This window comes from Calliphora vicina, chromosome 4 (genome assembly GCF_958450345.1).
Source record: "Calliphora vicina chromosome 4, idCalVici1.1, whole genome shotgun sequence".
In the NCBI taxonomy this organism is placed as follows: Eukaryota; Metazoa; Arthropoda; class Insecta; order Diptera; family Calliphoridae; genus Calliphora; species Calliphora vicina.
Window position 1 is genome coordinate 98046131 of NC_088783.1, and position 6362 is coordinate 98052492.

Here is a 6362-nt window from a genome sequence, read left to right on the forward strand (position 1 = left end):
AATGACAACAACTTTTTATAAAGGGTGACCTTGCGAGCTGGTCCACTGGGTTTGTAGATTTCCTCTAGACGATTCCACGCTTCAAGAGCTGTGCCAAGATTCTTCACGCAATTCAACTGGGATGCTTTCACACTCAGAATTATAGACGCCAACGCCGTTAGCGGCATCCCATTTTACATCAGCATCTACCTTTACATATGTACCATTAACAACACTCCATAACTCAGAATGTATCAGAATACTCTTCATCTGGACGCTCCGCTCCAAATGTCATAGTTAGTGTCATCTAACTTTTCAATCTGATATAAGGAACTCATCCTGAAATATATTTTGTAACACCAAACACACTATTCTTAATAATGGGACCTGGGCCCATAACCTATTGTTATTAGTTACTTTCCTTAGTTTGGTAACTTTACAAAATAAAACGCGGACACCAAAACGTCTTTCTTATTCAGTGGTTTATTAAGAACTTAACTACAAAATTAAAAATAGGAATGATAAATTCAGTGGAAACACAAAAACAATTATAACGGTTAGTTCATACAAAATAGAGTAAAAGAGAAACATAAATTAGGGTTGCCATCGTGTAATACTTTCAACACAACTGTCATATACTTGGAATATCTAAATTTTTATATGATCGTCTTAAACATATTTCTGATTATAAGTGCTGCGATAATATAGACAATGAAAAGTTCAATTATCTTTTCATCAGAACAAGAATTTATTTTGCTCTTAAGTTTTTTAATAGAGACGCGGCCGTTCCCCACTTGCGGAAGAAGGTACTAAAATTGTCTCATATAGAAATATGGAAATTTCTGATATTCAAAGGGAAATAGTGTAGTCACATAGAATATATTTACGATGTTGCTTAGTGTAAACCATGTAGTACACGATATTGTATAAAAAAGTAATCACACATACACAGAAAAAACTATTTCTTAAACCGTTTCAATTCAAATATTTGTCACATATTGAACTGGTTTCAATTATTTCATAATTAAATCAAGTATTCATTTGCTCAAAAACAAAATTTCTTGATATTTTCTATTGAATTTTGAATTTGATTATTTTAACAATTGAATATACAATTTTCGTTATTGGTTGAATTTCAAATACAAAAATTATTGAATAGATAATTTTCGTAATTGAAAACACATTTTTGTTATTTTTTGTGTTTCAATTACGAAAATTATCTATTCAATAATTTTTGTATTTGAAATTCAACCAATAACGAAAATTGTATATTCAATTGTCAAAATAATCAAATTCAAAACTCAATATTCAATAGAAAATATCAAGAAATTTTGTTTTTGAGCAAATGAATGCTTGATTTAATTATGAAATAATTGAAACCAGTTCAATATGGGATAAATGTTTGAATTGAAATATAATTTTTTCTGTGTATTATTCATTGTAAATGTTTGAAATTTAATCATGATTAATATAATGGTTTAATTAAAAATTTTGTTATAAATGAAACAACCGTTTCTATTGATGGTTTATTGAGAAGTGATTTTTATTAAAAAGTATGATATAAATGGTATGCTTAACATAACCGAGTCGCCAAATGACTACCCAGTAATTGTACATCTATGTATAGTGATTTATATGACACTTATCCCCCATTTAATAATTTGGCATAATATTATTCTAAAAATCGTTGAGGAATTTTTCTTAGTCTCTGTGAGCGTCTCAATTCAGTACTTTCTTCTGTGGATTCTGGTTCATACATTGGAATATTTGGTTCTGATTGTTGTTGTAAAATTGAGTGAGGAATGCCTTGAGTCAATACATCATTTTGTTGAATTACATTCGGAGTTGTCAGTGGTTGTTGGGTCAGTGGTTGGTTAAGGTCAACATTTAATTTTCGCATTTGATCAGTGTGTCTCTTCCATTTTCGGCCATCATCCAGGATCACATTGTACTCTCCAGTACTCTCCTCCACTACCCCAAATTGCCATTTATTCTTCGACAGATAATCACGTACCGCTACTCTGTCGCCTGCACTGTGGGAGAAATCAACAATTTAGTGGCGCAAAATAAAAAAAAAAAATTTCGCATATTTGATTTATTGTTATGTAGTTTCAATCTATAGTTGTTGCTGTACTTAAAAATATTTAACATTTATTAATAACTTCAGTGGTTTGGTATTGACAACTATTTAAATGTAAAAAATATTTCAGAAATTTTTTTTATGAAGAATTGGTTTCAAAGTTGTTATTAAGCTGGATAGTACAAGGTTTTCTTTAAGTTGTATTTTTACTTTTTTTTATGTAGATCGAATATGAGGCTTGATAAATCAGAAAAATAAAAATATATTTTCCGCTATTTGTGATAACCAGGGAAACCGGAAATATGTTCTAAAAAAAGCGTTTTAGGCGCTTTAAATATGCAGTAAAAACTTTAAAATATGCTCTTAAAATTTAAAAAATATGCTCTTAAAAAAAAGACTTGTACATAATTTTTAACCAAAAAAAATTTACTTAAATAAAAAATAAAAAAAAATAAAAATCGTTGTCTATTGGATCTGAAAACATTTTTATACATAGAAAATGTTCTTTCGACATCAACTGATGTTACAGGAGCAAATTTAAAAGAAAATATTTCTTTAACACTTAGAACGGTTAAGTTTGAATTAGAACTAAAATTTGATATTTAGATGGAGCTATTATTAAAATAGTGCTTATTTTATATTAAAACAAGTAAGAGAGCTATATTCGGCTGTGCCGAATCTTATATACCCTTCACCTAATACTTCAAAATAAAAAAATTAAATATTTTTAGGTGAACAAAATTTTTTTTCAGTTTTTTAATTTTTTGGATAAATTTTTTTTTTTGTTATTTTAAATTTAAAAAAAAAATTTCTGTTTTTTAAATTTTTTTTTTTTTTGGTGAAAAGCCATCTACTTTTCAATTTTGAATTTTAAACAAAGGAAGTAAAAACCTGTAACACAACAGCGAAAAATAAGTAAGACAAAGTTAGTTTTTGCTATTAAACAGCAAAATATGCTCTAAAAATGCAAAATATGACATAAATATGCTCTTAAAACAAATATATGCAAAAATATGTATTTAAGGGTAAAATATGCAAAAATATGCACTAACAAATCGATGCCAAAATTCTTAAATAGTTCTGAAACGTGTAAATATCTTATCCATGTGCTCATTAGACTCACCAGAAAAAACATGCATTTGCATATTTTGGTTTCCCTGGTGATAACCAATGGTCATATTCTTATAGAATTTTATTTTTTTTACTTTTTGAATTTTCGGAAGGTTGCCAGTTACTAATGCTGTGAGATGCAGTCCTAATTTTTTTACCAATATCAAGGCCATATTACAGACTAAATATGGTAAAAAATTTAGCTGCGAAAAAGTGCGAGGTGAATTTATATAATTTTTTTAAGAAATTATTATCGTTGTGATGATGTAAAATCTCGTACTAAATTTGTTCCTTATTTTTTTAAGATTGCATATAAGAAGTGTTATTGGTAATTACATTACATAAAAATGAAATTTATGTAATTCTAACTACTTACAAGTTGCTAAAAACAAATGCCCATATACCAAATTTGCCTTAAAATTATGAGTCCTTTTAAATATGGTAGTGCTTTATTTAGATTAAAAATATAACATTTGCGTATTTCGCCTTTTATCCAATAAAAAAATACTGAAATATGATTGGATAAAAGACGAAATGCACAAAATAGGATTTGATTTTAGACCTGTCGTTTCTTGGTTTTTTTTTCGTCAAAAAAATCGACCCACCGTAATGTACATACTTTATTGTTATTTGTTCTTATATAATGTACTCATGCAAGTATTTTAAGCTTTTTGGTGTCTAATAAAAATTAATTGCTAAATAAAATTTTTTTTTTCAATTGTAAAGACATAATTATGTACGTTTCTTTCTTATAATTTTCGGGATTTTAGATTTCCCGAAAATTCCGAAACCCCGGTTCGGGATTTCGGGATTCTTTACCAAATCCCGAACCCCGGGATTTTCATAAATCAGTCCCGATTAGCATCTCTAGTTTCATCTGCAAGCTATAAAAAAGTGGAACCGTTATCGAAAGATGTTAGGCAACTTTTGTTGGATCCATTCCTAGTGATTCATCAGACTCTGAAGTCGACTAATTTAAATAAATTTTAAAAATCTCATAATAAAAATTCACAAAATTGTAACAAGTGTTAGTTACCTTAATTACTCTTTATTTCATTGTTTAATTATAACTAAATTATTTATAATAATGAAATAAAATCATTTCATATCTAATAATTGTTATTCGTTTTTAAAAATAAACTTATTAATAAAACTAAAAAAAGTTAAATTTTATATGAATATTTCGACCTATGCCGGCAATAGGGTAAATGTCCAAAATCTATAGATTTAAATAGTTACTTGCTATAAATAAAATTAATTATATAATTTAAATTTTTTGAAAGATATATTAAAATAATTTCTTACAATTGAAAATAGTATAGAAATTCTTCCGAGGTAGTGTAGTTTAGCAGCCTCTCCCGCTCATTCTGCTGATGTAGCAGTACCCATTTTGCATTACTTTATTAGCTTACCTTCTTGCCTGTAATATTTCCATATAAATGAAATTAATTTGGCCAAGCGTTTAGAAGATACGAATTTAGTTCCACTAAATTAGGGTTTTCTCCCACTGTGGCCTGGTGAGAATTTTTTATTTGTAGTTAAACGTAGTTGGTTGTTGATTTCGTTATGTGGCAAAATTAAATCCAAACGTGATTGGATTTGACGGCCCAACATTAACATTGCGGGTGATTTACCAGTTGTAGGGTGAATGGCACGTCTATATGCCAGTAATATTTTTGACAACTCCATGTTCATTGTATTTGCTGTACATTTTGAAGCTAATAATTTATATTTAATGGTTTGCACATACCTTTCAGCTTGTCCATTTGTTGCTGGGTGGTATGGAGCGCCTTGTTTGTGTACAATGCCATTTGTTTTGAGAAATTTTTGGAACTCGCCCGCATTAAATTGTGTGCCGTGGTCACTTACGAATATGTTGGGAATTCCGAATTGTGAAAATATTTCACGACATTTTTGTATAGTTGTTTCCGTAGTCATATTGGGAACAATATTAACCTCGGGCCACTTGCTGAATGCATCCACTAATAAAAACAAATATTTTCCCATAACCGGTCCTGCGTAATCTGCATGTACACGTTCAAATGGTTTGTTGGGTCTCATCCAGCAATGAATCGGTGTTACCCTTTTTGGGTCGGGTCGTGTCGATTGACATAATTCACATTTGGATACTAAATTTTCGATATCCTTATCCATTTGGTTCCAGCAAACATAGGCTCTAGCTAAACTTTTCATACGGGATATACCAAAATGAGCAGAATGTAATTCACCTAAAATTCTTTCGCGGAGCGGTTTTGGTATATACACCCTTATGCCACGTAAAAGACATCCGTTGTGTTGACTAAATTCCGTTTGAGCCACACCAAAGCGGTCTTTTGGTTCGGCTTCACGACCAAATTCTAAACATTTCATTAACGTTATTACTTCACCGTCAATTTGGGTCTGTTCTTTAAGTTCCTCTAGGGTCACTGGTAAGTTTTCAATCATTTCTTCCTCAATGACGTAAACCTCTTCAACAAACTCATACGTTTCGGGGTTTGGGAGGCGCGACATCGCATCCGCATTTGCGTTTTCTTGTGACTTTTTACATTTAATTTCATATTCAAACTGCTCCAAAAACAACGCATAATGTTGCATTCTCGTAGCTGAATGCACAGGTAGCCCCTTATTAGGCGAGAAAATTTGCGATACCGCTCGATTATCTGTAATTAGATAAAACTTTTTACCATATAAATAATTATAAAACTTACGAACACCATATATGATCGCATATGCTTCTCTATCGACCTGGGAGTATCGTTGTTGCACTTTACTTAGGGTCTGTGATGCAAATTGTATCGGTTTTTCGCTCCCATCATCATACACGTGGCTAAGTACAGCACCAACACCAGTAGGGCTCGCATCGACTGCCAACATCAATGGTAGCTTCGGGTCATAATGTGTTAAAACAGTGTCCGATTGCATTTGTTGTTTAATATCCATAAAACCTTTTACGCATTTTTCATTGAATTCAAATTTCACATCATTTTGCAGCAACCGATTTAATGGATATATTATGTCACTCAAGTTCTTTATAAATGTGCCATTCATCTTTATTTTGTGGCTCTTTCATATTTTGAATTGCTTCTACCTTGCTTTTCATACGTTGTATTCCATTTTTGTTAATTTGGTAACCACAATATTCAATAGAGTCTTGCAAAAATTCCGATTTATTGACATTTACGCGCATGTTGTA